The sequence below is a fragment of the Rhinoraja longicauda genome, chromosome 12, assembly GCF_053455715.1.
Source record: "Rhinoraja longicauda isolate Sanriku21f chromosome 12, sRhiLon1.1, whole genome shotgun sequence".
Classification (NCBI taxonomy): Eukaryota; Metazoa; Chordata; class Chondrichthyes; order Rajiformes; family Arhynchobatidae; genus Rhinoraja; species Rhinoraja longicauda.
Genome location: NC_135964.1, coordinates 44,240,727 through 44,256,748, shown reverse-complemented (window position 1 = coordinate 44,256,748; position 16,022 = coordinate 44,240,727). Strand labels below are relative to the sequence as shown.

The 16,022-nt window shown below is 44.5% G+C and overlaps 1 protein-coding gene across 1 annotated transcript in view; it reads right to left on the bottom strand.

The window, feature by feature from the left end:
• The window catches only part of LOC144598975 (cell adhesion molecule DSCAM), a 565,733-nt gene extending 549,717 nt beyond the window's left edge, over positions 1 to 16,016 (bottom strand). The window contains exon 1 of the mRNA XM_078409651.1: positions 15,994 to 16,016. The gene's annotated coding sequence lies outside the window, so the exon portion shown is untranslated. The remainder of the gene's footprint in view (positions 1 to 15,993) is intronic.
• Positions 16,017 to 16,022: the final 6 nt, after the last annotated feature.

The following is a 16,022-nucleotide window of genomic DNA, read 5'->3' as shown; positions in this document are numbered from 1 at the left end:
CTTTCCACAGATGCTGACTGACCTGCTGAGTATTTCCAGCCATTCTCCTTCTTTTGAATTTCAGATTGACTACCAATGAAAGCCGTAACACTTCTCCTTTCCGCAGATGCTGACTGATCTGCGGAGTATTTCCAGCCATTCTCCTTCTTTCAAATTTCATATGGACAACATCGGAGTTTGCACGTTCTCCTTGCCACCGCCTAGGGTTTCCCAGGGTGCTCCAGTTTCCTCCCACATTCCGAAGACGTGCAGGTTTGTAGGTTAATTGGCTTCTGCAAATTGCCCTTGGTGTGTTGGGTGTGAAACTGGGATAACACAAACCCAGCGTGAACGGGTGATCATTGGTCAGCACGGACTCAGTGGGCCGAAGGGTCTGCATCTCTAAATCCTAAACTAATCTGCACTTTTCCTTTTGGGTTTATTATTGACAGCTGGAAACAGGAATAAACCCATGTAGATTTTTTTTTTGCCCCACTGCAAGATTTTATCTATATTTTACTTTCTCTCCCTCTAACACTGATGAGGGGTTTTTTTTCTTAAAGAAAGGGGAAAGTCAAAACTTCCTGAGACAATTAAAGTAAGAATATTCCAAAACAACCCAGTGGAAGCTGCCTCATGACTGAGGAAAGGTTGAATAATTCATGCCGGCTGCCGGCTGGAGCTCGTTAATTAGACCTCTCTCGTAAATTAGATCGCCTTCGGATTCCGCTCAACGTGTCTCTCAATTTCTTCATTTCCGATCAGAAGGACAATTTTATTTAAACAAACCAATTACATTTGTTTCAATAAAAGAAATATCCCAAGTAAAATATTTAAAGAGTTTAGAGATACAGCGTGGAAACAGGCCCTTTCGGCCCACCGGGTCCGTGCTGACCAGTGATCCCTGCACATTAACACTATCCTACACCCACTGGGGACAATTTTTACATTTACCAAGCCAATTAACCTACAAACCTGTATGTCTTTGGAGTGTGGGAGGAAACCGAAGATCTCGGAGAAAACCCACGCGGGTCACGGGGAGAACGTACAAACTCCGGACAGGCAAGCACCCGTAGTCAGGATCGAACTCAGGTCTCTGGCGCTGTAAGGGAGCAACTCTACCGCTGCGCCACTTTAAATTAAGATGAATTCATTTAAGAATTTGTGAAAGTTACTGAATGTCCGGGCATTCGGTATCATTGAATAACCATGACTGGAAGCAACGTTAGGGGTTGGGTTTAGTTGCCTGTACAAAGCCCATTCAATGAGAAGGCCAAACATTTGATAACCCGTCATCGTTCACAGCAATGGCAAACAAATGTACAGAAGGACAAAGCCCGTCTTTAGTCAGAGGGTGGTGAATCTGTGGAATTCACTGTCACAGAAGATCATAAGTGATAGAATTAGGCCATTCGACCCATCAAGTCTACTTCACCATTTAATCATGGCTGATCTATCTCTCCCTCCCAACCCCATTCTCCTGCCTTCTCCAAATAACCCCTGACACCCGTACTAATCAAGAATCTATCTATCTATCTCTACCTTAAAAATATCCATTGACTTGGCCTCCACAACCTTCTGCAGCAAAGAATTCCACAGATTCACCACCCTCTGACTAAAGAAATTCCTCCTCGTCTCCTTCCTAAAGGAACGTCCTTCAATTCTGAGGCTATGACCTCTGGTCCTGGGCCCGCCCACTAGTGGAAACATTCTCTCCACATCCTATCTGTCCAAGCCTTTTGTCATGTTCCTTCGGGCATTTCCTTTCAGGCGCAGAGTGAACTCAAGCTGTTATTGTAGTGACGTGCCTTTCTGCAGCGTGATAATTCCTACGAGATTAAAATCAAGCTGAAATAAATAACAGGGGATCTCCCTGATCCCCATCAGCACAGCCAACAAAGCTGCCACATTGAAACGAAAGGAGATGTTGATGCTTAAGTTGTGCAGAAATATTAAGTGTCCTTCTCCTGAGAAATATAGCGGATATCCACCCAAGCAGGAGTCAACATCTGCTCCTCTAGGCACAGGGCAGGCAGAGGTTACTCTGATCAGCGGAGACCTCCCCACTGTACATCCCAACCCCCAGCCCACTCACCTCATGGACACTTGATCCAACTATAAATATGTGGAAAATTAATTTCCCCAATTCCCAAATTAATCTTCAAAGAGGTAGCTGAGGTAAAAGTCTGTGGCATTCAAAGGGAGACACAATTTTAATTGAAACACATGGGGAGGGAGAAATTGGAGAAGAGTTCATAAGTGATAGGAGCAGACTTAGGCCACTCGGCCCATCAAGTCTACTCCGCCGTTCAATCATGGCTGATCTATCTTTCCCTCTCAACCCCATTCTCCTGCCTTCTCCCCCTAACCCCAGACACCCGTACTAATCAGGAACCTGTCAATCTCTGCCTTAGAAATATCCGTTGACTTGGCCTCCACTTGGCAATGAATCCCACAGATTCACCACCCTCTGACTAATAAATTCCTCCTCCTTTCTAAAGGTAGGTCCTTTCATTCTGAGGCTATGACCTCTGGTCCAAGGCTCTCCCACTAGTGGAAGCACCCTCTCCACATCCACTCTTTCCAGTTAAATGAAAAAGAGATGGAAGATTTGTGTGGACCATTAAAGCCAATGGTGTGGCATGGTGGTGCAGCGATAGAGTTGCTGCCTTACAGTGCCAGAGACCCGGGTTCGATCCTGACTGCAGGTGCCGTCTGTATGGAGTTTGTACATTCTCCCCGTGACTGTGTGGGGTTTCTCCGGGTGCTCAATCCCACGCTCGAAAGGCTAATTGGCTTCTGTAATTTGTAAAGTGTCCCTGGTATGTAGGGTATGTGCACAGGGTGATCGCTGGTCGGCGTGGGCTGAAGTGTGTGTGTCCATGCTGCATTTCTAAAGAAAAGTCTAAAGGAACAAATTTCAGACCCAGAGTACAAACTTCTGATGTGACCACATAGCACATAATCTTTTGTAATCTTCTTGCCCAACTGGATAATTTCACAAATACCTGTCATTGTCAGTTAGGAAAATGCGCTGTGGAATGGCAAATTGAATTGAATTCAGATTAGTGCGAGGGGTTACATTTTGGGAAGTCAAAACCGGGCAGGAATGCTGGCCTTCATCAGCAATGGGCACTGAACACAGAAATCGGGATGTTGTATTAGAAACATAGAAACATCGAAAATAGGTGCAGGAGTAGGCCATTTGGTCCTTCAAGCCAGCAACGTCATTCAATATGATCATCCAAAATCAGTACCCCGTTCCTGCTTTCTCCCCATACCCCTTGATTTCGTTAGCCTTCAGAGCTATACCTAAATCTCTCTTGAAAACATCCAGTGAATTGGCTTCCACTGCCTTCTGTGGCAGAGAATTCCACAGATTCACAACTCTCTGGGTGAAAAAAGATTTTCCTCATCTCAGTCCTAAATGGCCTAAATTCATAAACTGTGTCCCCTGGTTCTGGACTCCCCCAACATCGGGAACATTTTTCCTGCATCTAGCCTGTCCAATCCCTGAAGAATTTTACATGCAGTTTTATATTGCAGTTGTACAAGACGTTGGCGAGGCTGCACTTGGAGTATCGGGTTCAGTTTTAGTTACCCTGCCATTGGAAGGATTCCATTGAGTTAGAAAGGGTGCATAAAAGATTTACATGGACGATGCCAGGATTCAAGGTACAGAGTTATCGGGAGACATTAGGCAGGATAGGACTTCATTACATGGGGTAACCTGATAGGTGTATAAAATCATGAAAGGAATTTCTTCTCGCCCCTCCAGAGTTGGGGAATCAAGAATTAGAAGGAATGGATTTGAAGTGAAATGGGAAAGATTTAATAGAATTCTAAGGAACATTTTATTTCCCTCTTTAGAATGGTACATGTATAAAGCAAGCTGCCAGAGGAAGTGATTGAGGCAGGCACAACAACAATTCTCTAAACAAAACATTTGGATAGGTATACGTATAGAAGAGGTTTAGAGGAATGTGCAGGAAAATGGAACTATCTTAAATGGGGTATCTTGGTTGGTTTGGACGAGTTGGGCCGAATGGTCTGCTTTCATGCTGTTGACTCTATCACTCAATCCACTCCTTGTCTGTTTGTTCTAAGATTTTTTACACATTGTGTGTCATAATATTCATTGATCCTCTATTCCTTTGCATCCTCCTCTCTCCCATAATGCTTGCCATCTAAACTTTGACATAGATTGTGCATCATTGAAGCGCAACCCCTTTCCGCTCTCCTCCAGTTGTACCCTACTGTGTGGAAAATAACTCCCTTTTTTCACCCGAAGGTAGACAAAAATGCTGGCGTAACTCAGCGGGACAGGCAGCATCTCTGGAGAGGAGGAATGGGCAACGTTTCAGGTCGAAACCCTTCTTCAGACTCACACAAAATGCTGGGAGTAACTCAGCGGGACAGGCTTTAACCCCGTCTATTAACCAATTAGGTCCATACTCCGCCACCTCCAGTTTAAATTTCATTTGGAATATTTTTTTGGAGTACCAAGAGTCAAGAACTAAGAATTAATTAAACAAGCTCCCGCTCATCCCATTGCAGCCTTCCGCCATCAACCGTAACCCAAGCAACTTTGTGTAAGATGCTGGTTTACACCAAAGGCAAGACACAAAATGCTGGAGTAACTCAGCAGGACAGGCAGCATCTCTGGAAAGGAGGAATGGGCGACATTTCGGGCCGAGACCCTTCTTCAGACAGAGAGTCAGGAAGTGTTACTGTGAACATCCAACTGCAGTCAAGGCCCACAGTTGACCATCCATGCCCTGCACTTGTTGAGTCGAGTTCAGCCGAGAGGCCTGTGAATGCTAGTCACAAAGGACTGGAGTAACTCAGCGGGTCAGGTAACGTCTCTAGAGTAGAGAAAAGGAACGGGTGACGTTTAGGGACTAGACCCCTTCATCGGGCTGAGGAGCAACAAAAATGTTGGTGCTAAATTACATTGTAATACTTGCACCAGTGTCTCTCACTCACTTGCTTTGGAGATTCTTTCAATGACCAGGTGCGGTCCTACTACAATGGCGTCCCCCACAACTCCCAAATGTTCCATCGAGGGCGGAGGGCAAACATTACAGTTTGAATTTTTTGATTTATTTTTTGCTCACCGACTGTACGAAGTAAAAGGTCATTGCCATGGAGATGCTGCCTACGCCGATCCTGTTGCTGTGCTCTCAGCTGAAAGGAAAGTGCGAGTCGGAGTTTGACGGACACTAATGAGGTGTGGCGTCTCCACAGCCCGGGTCATGAGAGCACATCCCACCCACCCACCAAAGATACCACAGAGTACTCCAGTATCTTTGCATCCCACTGCCTCCCTACCTCCCCTCAGCCACTCTGCACAGGCCGCTTGTCCGTGTGCATCTTTCAGCCCCGCCGGTCGGCCATCTTGTTTCAGGCCATCTTGTTCTTGTTTCAGGCCATCTTGATATTGTTTCAGACCATCTTGATCTTGTTTCAGGCCATCTTGATCTTGTTTCAGACCATCTTGATCTTGTTTCAGACCATCTTGTTCTTGTTTCAGGCCATCTTGTTTCAGGCGGCCATCTTTGACGATTGACCTCATTGACTACTTCCCCCCAACTGGATCCTGGCTCTGTCCCTTGAATTGACAATCAACCGTCAAATCCCATCAGACGCACCCGGGGAGCAGCCGACGTCTTCTGACAACCGCAGCGGGCAAAGCCCGCACGGTGAAGCTGGAGCTTCCTTTGGCGGTCAGCATTCAAGACGGTGTGGACATCACAGTTTCATTACTGTGGACATCACAGTTTCATACACAGTTTCACCAAAGAGATTTGCTCCCCCCCCATTTTTCCTCTTGTCCTTTTTGTTTCCCGTACACCACCGTCCGTGTGGCAGAGGGTGGCACACCGGCGGCGCAGCTGGGAGAGCTTCACAGTGAACGCCAAGAGACCCGCGCCGGGTTTGATCCTCACCTCGGGCGCTGTCTGACTGTGTGGAGTTCGCACAATTCGCCCTCAAGCCAGGTCAGCTGAACGTCGCCAGACGGGGAGAGGGACGACGGCTTTTGCTGGAGGCCCGGGGCCGTGCAGCAGCCTAGGCTAGGGCTCTCCCGGATCAGGCGACTCTTGCATGTGGTCTCAGCGTTTTTCTATTTCCAGGCACTTTGCACTACTCGGGGATTGTGCTTGGGTAAGGCGTATATTACGAAACGTATAAGATTATTAAGGGGTTGGACACGTTAGAGGCAGGAAACATGTTCCCAATGTTGGGGGAGTCCAGAACAAGGGGCCACAGTTTGAGAATAAGGGGTAGGCCATTTAGAACGGAGATGAGGAAAATCCTTTTCAGTCAGAGAGTTGTAAATCTGTGGAATTCTCTGCCTCAGAAGGCAGTGGAGGCCAATTCTCTGAATGCATTCAAGAGAGAGCTAGATAGAGCTCTTAAGGATAGCGGAGTCGGGGGGTATGGGGAGAAGGCAGGAACGGGGTACTGATTGAAAATGATCAGCCATGATCACATTGAATGGTGGTGCTGGCTCGAAGAGCCAAATGGCCTACTCCTGCGCCTATTGTCTATTGCCAATTAATCCTTCACATATCACATGCCAGCTTTTGCCTCACCCCTTCTCACTACTTTCTACCAGCTATCTCCCCTCTACTCCATCAGTCTGAAGAGTCCCGACCCGAAACATCATCTGTTCATTTCCCTCCATGAATTTTGCCTGACCCAGAGTTCCTCCAGCAGACTGCACGTTTCTTTTCTCCATCAGTTTGATTTTACTCTGGACTGCAGCATCTGCATTCTCCCATGTCGCCAGTTCCCTCTGCCGTTCAATGAGTATCCCTCAAACAAAAAATAAAGTGCCTAAAAATCAAATGATTTGCTCATTATAACACTGGGCCTTGGCAAACTTGTTGTGCGCTAATTGGCTAATCTGTATCTTACATTAATAACAGTAACTGCACTTCACTAAAGCTCATTGATTTAGTATAGTTTAGAGATACATCACGGAAACAAACCCTTCAGGCCCACAGATTCAGCACTGACCAGCGATCCCCGTACACAAACACTATCCTACATGCTAGGAACAATTTACAATCTTTACCAAAGCCAATTAACCTACAAACCTGTACGTTCTTGGAGTGTGGGAGGAAATCGCAGCTCCAGGAGAAAACCCACGCAGGTCACGGGGAGAACATACAAACTCCGTACAGACAGTACACATGGTCTCTGGCACTGTATGGTAGCAACCCTAACCACTGCGCCACCGTGCCACTCGAATATCAGTTCCCTCTGCTGTTCAATGAGTATCCCTCAAACAAAAAAAAAAGTGACTAAAATTCAACTAATTTGCTCATTATAACATTGGTCCTTCGCAACTTGCTGTGCACTAATCGGTTTATCTGTGTCTTACATTAGAACGGTAACTACACTTCAAAAAGCTCATTGTTAGTGAAGCACTTTGTAAACCCCTGAACACATAAAATCTCTATAAAATCGGAAAGGTTTGACAACTACTTTTGGGAGGAGAGGAAATAGTTTTAATGTTAAACAATGGAAAAGAACAAATCAGCAACTAACGAAGATGCAGCCAGCATCTAGTGCTGTACCTACTCTTCCCCTTCCAATATCCACCCTAATTTACCTGTGTGTGCACTGCCATCTAGCAACATGGCACAGATCAAAGGCAATGCCAGCCAGAGGCAAAGGCACTGTATCTGTACGCTGTAAATGGCTCAATTGTAATCATGCACAAAAGCTTTTCACGAAACCTGGGTACACGTGGCAATTAAACTGAACTGAACACTGATAAAAGAAAAAAGTCTGAAATTCACTGCCTATATTGAAAACAAAATCAATTACTTCAAAAGGAAAAAAAAAAGATGTTTTCTCTGCCTCAGAAGGCGGTGGAGGCCAATTCTCTGAATGCATTCAAGAGAGAGCTAGATAGAGCTCTTAAGGATAGTGGAGTCAGGGGGTATGGGGAGAAGGCAGGAACGGGGTACTGATTGAGAATGATCAGCCATGATCACATTGAATGGCGGTGCTGGCAAGAAGGCCCGAATGGCCTCCTCCTGCACCTATTGTCTATTGATACAAAGTGCTGGATTCACTCAGCGGGTCAGGCAGCATCTCCGGAGAGCATGGATAGGTAACGTTTCGTGTCGGGATTCTTTGTCAGACCAATTATGATGGGGAGAGAAAGGTGGAAGAGAGGAGGAAGTTGGACAAAGACTGTTGAGTGATAGGTGGGTACATATGAGAGGGGTTTGTGATAGGCAGATGGTTGGAAGACAAAGAGTGAAAAGACAAAGAGTGTGAGATAAGGATAGATGAGATGCTAATTCTGAAGCTAGAGGAAGGATTGTGAGGGGAAAGGGAAAAATGAGTGCAAGTTCAAGTGAGGCACAGACAAGAATAGGAAGGGGGTTGTTTGTAGGTTAGTGACCTAAAAGTTGAGAATTCAATGTTCGTACCATTGGGTTGTCAACTACCCAAGTGGAATACAAGGTGCCGTTCCTCTGGTTTGTGTGTGGCCTCACTATGGCAATGGTGGTAGGACAGAAAGGTCATTATGGGATTGGGGAGGGAAAGGAAATTGGGTTTAATTGGAATAATTTGCAAGGTTATGGGGAAAGTGTGGAATTGGTGGGATTACGCTCTGGGACCTAGTATTCATTTGATTATCAAAATGGCTTCCACCAGAACAATTTGGTTGGTTCTCTGAAATACATAAGCTTGCCGTTCTCTGCAAGCACAAGAAATAAAGAAAACAACAGATTCTGCTTATGGTCTGAAACCCTGTCCTGTTGCCTGGCACAAGGCTAATGGCTCAGATGGTTCTGTGGATAATGTTGACATCCCTTCAAGTGAGATATGGCATCAATGCAATGAAGCAATGGGATACATTTTAATCACGGTTGTCTTCCTCGTGTTATTCTGTTTGAATATTTGAGCCAGAGAAAATAAAATTGAAATTGTGTGGATTTATAAATGGATTAGTGTGGATTTATAAATCACGACAAGTTTTACAAAGAATCGCATGTATTCAAGAGAGAGTTAGATATAGCTCTTTGGTCTAACAGAATCAAGGGATATGGGGAGAAAGCAGGAACGGGGTACCGATTTTGGATGATCATCCATGATCATATTGAATGACCAGTGCTGGCTCAAAGAGCCAACTCCCGCACCTATTTTCTATGTTTCCATGTCTGGGCTCATCTGCTGTAGCACAGCGGTAGAGTTGCTGCCTTACAGCGCTTGCAGCGCCGGAGACCTGGGTTCGATCATGGCCACGGGTGCTGTCTGTGCGGAGTTTGTACGATCTCCCATTGATCGCGTGGGTTTTCTCCAAGATCTTGTTTCCTCCCACACTCCAAAGACGCACAGGTTTGTAGGTTAATCGGCTTGGTATAAGTGTAAATTGTCCCCAATGTGTGTAGGATCGTGTTAATGTGTGGGGATCGCTGGTCGGTGCGCGCTGTATCTCTAAACTAAAAACTAAGCTGAACATGATATTGAGTGAGAAAGTCCAAATCATTCGAGGTCTACAAGCAGTCGAATGCAGCCTGTGCTACAATAAATGCCTCAGGTACGTAGGGAGCCTGGTCTACGAGCAGGGAGTCAAGGTGGGGAAGAAGGGAAGCACTGATCCAGAGTCTCTAGTCACAAAATGGACCTGGAACTGCATCTATTTTGCAAAGCTTTCTTTTCTCCCAAGATTGCTCTCAAACTCATTTTTAGTAAAGGGATGTGCTCAAGCTCATTTGTAGTAAATGGAAAGTGCAAGAAAAAAACAACTTTCAATTCGACAGTCTTTGCCAATGCAAGCTTTATTTTAACTATGCACACCTAGATACAGTCTATTTCAGACCGGTAAATATTCCTCTTTACCAATTCGACTAAAATGAAGTTTTCCACAAAAACAAACAAATTTAATTTGGGTTTTATTCACCACCTGTTAGTGTCCCAATATTAAACAGAAGTTAGCTTTAATAAAATGGTGCAGAACCGTGTTACAGAAATGGTGCTATTGACAAAGTAGTTCCCTAGTGATTTTCTTTTAAATATTTCTTTAACCGGGCCTGTTAGGCCTCTCAGGCCTGGGAGAAAGCAGCTCAATCGTGGATCTTGGACACAGGCAGGCACAAATGGCATAAACCTCAACTCGATGATTGATTCGGTCAGAGATGAGGCCAGGTTTGTGGTCTGCCACAGCATTTATAGACCAGCGCGGAGTGATTGCGGAGACTCTCAATCAATGAGGGAAATTTGTGCTTCGCGTTGTGTGATCACTCGCACTGGACTTGAACAACATCTGTCAAATTGCACTGAAAGAAGTAGCCATAGCAACATTGATGGAAAGTACCACAGCCACCTCTCTCCATGTCCTTTGTCACCCCACGGGGGAAGGGCAAGGGACCTGCATTCTTCCCACCTTAAAGTACACTGGGGCACTGCGCCCCAGAGAGGGAGTACAGCCCCACATTCTGGCCTCTAATGGCGGACTGGACAATGGAGTCCATCTCCCTATCTGTGATCAGAGGATTAAATCCCAAGATTATTTAAATTAATGTTAACCTTGGAACTGGAGACCGACACTTCACCTACAATCCCCTCCATACAATGGACAATGGACTCCCTTGATAGGAAATGAGGGGGAAATTGGGTTAGACTGGGGGATGAATTGCTAATGAAAGCTTGCGGATTTTAGATAATTTGCAAATAAAACACAAATGAGGATGAATGAACTCTTTCGACAAAAGTTGCTGTGATTTGGATTGTAAACATAGAAACATAAAAAATAGGTGCAGGAGGAGGCCATTTGGCCCTTTGAGCCAGCACCGCCATTCATTGTGGTCATGGCTGATCATCTACAATCAGTAACCCGTGCTTGCCTTCTCCCCATATCCCTTGATTCCACTAGCCCCTAGAGCTCTATCTAACTCTCTTTTAAATTCATCCGGTGAATTGGCCTCCACTGCCTTCTGTGACAGAGAATTCCACAAATTCACAACTCTCTGGATGAAAAGGTTTCTTCTCACCTCAGTTTTAAATGGCCTCCCCTTTATTCTTAGACTGTGTGTGTCCCCTGGTTCTGGACTCCCCCAACATTGGGGAAAAATTTCCTGCATCTAGCTTGTCTAGTCCTTTTATGATTTTATACGTCTCTGTAAGATCCGCTCTCATCCTTCTAAACTCCAGTGAATCTTTCAGCCTAATCTTTCCTCATATGACAGTCCCTCCATCCCAGGGATTAACCTCGTGAACCTATGCTGAACTGCCTCAATAGCAAGGACATCCTTCCTCAAATTAGGAGAGCAAAATTGCACACAATACTCCAGATGTGGTCTCACCAAGGCCCCTCTACAACTGCAGAAGGACTTCTTTGCTCCTGTACTCAAATCCTCTCGTTATGAAGGCCAACATGCCTTTCTTCACTGCCTGCTGAGCTTTCTTCACTGCCTGCTTTAAAAGGATGGCAAAAGTGGATTAAATCTTAACCTTGAAAGAGAAATTAATATATAAACGTAAATGGGAAGGATATGCAGAGACGTGGAGTCAGAGGGGGGGAATGTAATGAATGGTCTTCCCCTACTATCCTCCTAGATTCAATGTGTAGGAAGGAACTGCAGATGCTGGTTGTACACTATAGACACAAAATGCTGGAGTAACTCAGCGGGACAGGCAGCATCTCTAGAGAGAAGGAATGGGTAACATTTTGGGGCGAGACCCTTCTTCAGTCTGAAGAAGGGTCTCAGCCCGAAACATCACCCATTCCTTCTATCTAGATATGTTACCTGTCCCGCTGAGTTACTCCAGCATTTTGTGTCCATCTCCTTTTGTCTCAATCGTCAGCAAGTTGTTATAATCTGATAGAGAGTCAATCAATGTCTTCAAAAAGAAATGAAATATACACACAAGAGAGGAATTTACAGGGCTGGAAAGAGAGAGCTAGGGAATTGGACCAACATAATTTTCTACCAGGAACCAGCATTTAATTCGATATGTTGACTGGTTTCCATTTGCGCACGGTGGCACAGCTGGTAGAGCTGCTGCTTCATAGCGCCAGGGACTCGGGTTCGATCCTGACCTCGGGTGATGTCTGTGTGAAGTTTGCACCATCTCCCTGTGACTTCGTGGGTTTCCTCCGGGTGCTCCGGTTTCTTCCCACATCTCAAAGACGTGCATGTTTGTAGATTAATCAGCCTCTATAAATTGCCCACTAGTGTGTAGGGAGGAGATGGGAAAGTGGGACAACATTGAACTAGTATTAATGGATGGTCGCTGTGAACGATGGGCCGAAGGGCCTATTTCAATGCGGCATCTCTAAAACTAATTCCAATTCCAAGATTCTACCTCGGTCTTCCATTTTAAAAGAAGTGTCTTTACTCCCAACTCACTAAGGAAGCTAGACACAAAATGCTGGAGTAACTCAATGGGTCAGGCAGCAACCCTGGAGAAAAAGGAATAGGTGACGTTTCGGGTCGGAACCCATCTTGAGACTCCAAGGAAGCTGCTTGCCCATCTCGTTGCAAAGATCAATGTCAAATCATGTTCCAGAAATGAGGCTTGGGACATTTTATTTTGTCAAAGGTGCTATATAAATGAACATCGCTGCTGTTGAGATTTGTTGTTGTTTTCTTGGATGTTGAACATATTTGTTGGTGTGTTTTTATTATTTGGGGATAGGAGAGGATGGTAAGTGGACAAGCTCATATTTGCTGCCATCAATTATATTTGGAGCGGGGGGGGGGGGGGGGGGGGGGTGTGAAGGGAGCACGGATGAGAAATCATTCGGTGCACATGCCAAGGTAAAGGCACTGAATTATTCACGAGGCTTACACATTCTCTGAGCATTTCTTTCTTGCATTATCCTTGACAAGACAACACATCAGGAGTCATCGATGTAACCCTAAACATTGAGGCTCATTTATCCCCAAGCAACTGTCTCTAGGCTTTGGCTCTGGGGTAGATTCGGGACCTGATTCCCTCCCGGGAGAGGGGGAGAGGGGGGGGAAGGAGAGGAGGCAGAGACAGGGCCCAGTAAAAGACTTTCTCCTCCCAGGTACGAAAATGCATCTTGACAAGGGGCCTCGCTCGCCTCCACTCCCACGCCAAGTTGGACTGAACTGGATGCCCACTAAACACAATTGGGTTTTAACGAAAAGCCTTTCCATCTTTACATTGTTCACCGGTGGCACAGCCAGGCAATTTAATAATACAAGGAAACCGTTTCCAGCAACTAACTAGAAATACACGCTGTCAAAGAATTGAGATAAAAATTAGCATAATATATTCATGGGATCAATAGCTATTTTATTCGCTGCACAATATGTTTGAGAACAAGTGGCTACCTCGCTAAAACAGTCTCATAAATAGCTTTTTATTATCACACGCTTTTTTTCCCCCTCCCCACTGTTCTTCCTTCTATGCTTTACACAGACCTTAAAAAAACAAACATACAGGGGATTCTGTTCTGCACTTCGCTGAAAAATGCCACTGGTGGATACACTTCAGACATGAAGGTGTACCCCTTCCTCCAATCATCTCTCCCCTCCCCCCCCCCCCCTCCCCTCCCCATTTCAGGTGGTACTTTTGCACGAAGGCAGGCTTCCTTCTTATTGCCTCTCCATCTCTTCCTGTCTCACGTTCCCACCATTGCACTTACAAATGGCAGCAGTCTGTAATCCTCTCCTTCATTTCTAAAAAGAAATACAAAAACCTAACATTGGAAATGCAGACACCCCCACCAATAAGAACAAAACAAAAAAAGAGGGAGACATTGTTCAGTGTGACAAATAACTGCCAGTTTTCCCATTAACCGGCTCATTTTCCAGGCTCAGTGGTTTTTCTCTCCCTTCCACTGCCCGTTTCAGATAGTACGCTTCAGGTCCATTTTTCACAAGCCCCAAAACGTCAAAAATTAGATTTCCTTTCTTTTAAAGACACCCAGGGTTGTCAGTCGTTGCAAGATGATGAATGCTCAAACAAAGTCCCCTCAAAATGTATACGGAATCAAATCATTGCTGGACAGTCTGTTTAACATCTTTCATTCCAGCCTGCGAATAGTCTTTTAACTATGAAACCGCAACACTGTGCAATTCTGACCCGCGGTTTTTATTCTAACCTTATCCAACTAGCACTTCATCTGCAGGCTTGGTTTTTTGTTGTTGCAGGGAGTGCATTTTAGTTTGCAATGCTTAAAAATGTATGCGTGTGTGTGTGTGTGTGTGTGTGGTTTTTTTTAACAAAAGGGGGTAAAATAAAACAAATAGCATGGAAATGTCTTTGAAGCTCGCAGGATTAATCGAATTATAATTAATCATATGATCAAACACCAATTATCATAATCACCTGAGGGGAACTGTTGGGAGCCGCAGCAAGCGAGCGAGGAAGAATCAAACAACTTCAATCAGAGATGACAGCTTTTAAACGGAACAATTTTGCTTTGACTTCCCATCCCTTTTCGAGGGGGGATTTGAAATAAAGGCAGCAAAATTCAATTTTTTTTTTTTTTAAATCGTGCACAGGAATAGGGACGCCAATTTCCTATTCAATTAAACCGACTGGTTATATCGCGACCCCGTCCTTTTTTCTGTGCTGAGTTTGTGAAGAAATAACCAGCAGTTTGTAGAAATAATGTGTTAGCAAAATGATCCAGTCAGTGCCTGTAATTGACAGTGATCGTGGGTCATCCGTTTCGTAGGCAGACCAATTTCCCTCCGGGGATGAATAAAGTTTTATCGTATCGTATCGTGCACCAGTCTCAAATTTGTTTGCACCCTGCCTTTATTGGATGCAGCTCCGGGAGTGTCACAATTTAAAAATAATAATAATAATAATAATAATAATAATAATAACATTTAGCTCCTTAGTTTCAGCTTTTGTAAACCATGATTCTCCCCAGAACATTTTTAAAGGAGTAGAGATTGCAGCAGCTGCTGTAATGTTGTGCTTGTGTGCGCCCCTGCCATTGGCAAACCTCTGGAGAATTGGCATTTAGTATCGAGGTGACTTTGTTCAAATGCGATGGGTTTTAAAAAAATAAAAAAAAATCTATTAATAGCAATGCTGTCTCACACTGAAATCTTGCTCACAAGCTCCAAGAGGCAACAATAAACTTCAGATACAAAGTAAATTGACGGTCGTTTATCTCTCCTGCTTCCAAACGCCAGATAACCCATGTGGTCATCTTTGACTTTGACTAGTAATCTTACCTTGCTGCAAGAAATCTACAGTGGACCACAGTCCTCAGTGACTATTCTCTCTCTCTCTCTCTCTCTTTTGCAATATCGATTTATCCAAGGTTTTCCACCCTCGGAAAAACACAGTTACTTCCCCCCCACCCACCCTGCCTGCCTCGTTTAACCCCACACCCCAATCCTGTCAAAAAAAATCAGAGTATATTTAATCTTCCCTGGGTAAAAAAAAAAAAAATTGCTTTAATATTCTTTCCTCAACCAAATCCAGGTAGAAATGCGTGTCTCGCTCATCTTTAGCCGCTTCAAATTCTCCTTTTAAAATACACAATCTTAGTGTTGCTCTGTATTTTTCTCCTGAGTCTCGGCACATTTTATCCCCGCTATATGTGTATGGCGAGATCATACAGCTCTATCTAAAAACACAGGCAGGTGCATGTATAGCGAGAAGCACCATTCTACGTTGTCTGAATTCACACCTCACATTATTAGTACATTTTGTCCAAGATCACATTTCTATATATAAAATCATTAGTGCTGCTTGCAAAATGCCTCACACACACACACAATATATATATATATATATAATTGTAGATCAATTGTTATATATATGGCTAGGCGATGTAGTTAACAGCTAACAAAAAGCCAAGATGCATGCTTGTATTTTGGAGTGTGACAGCACTGAACTGACTCTGCTGGGGTAAGCTACTTTAAATGATTACAGTGCAATTTTCTGCATCCTGCTGATCACAGTAGAGAAGGAAACGTAAAGAAACATTATCCTGTCATCCCACCACCTTAATGTGCGATGGGGCTATTTCATTAACCAACTCACCATTCACGATGCTGTAGAGTACCAGGGTT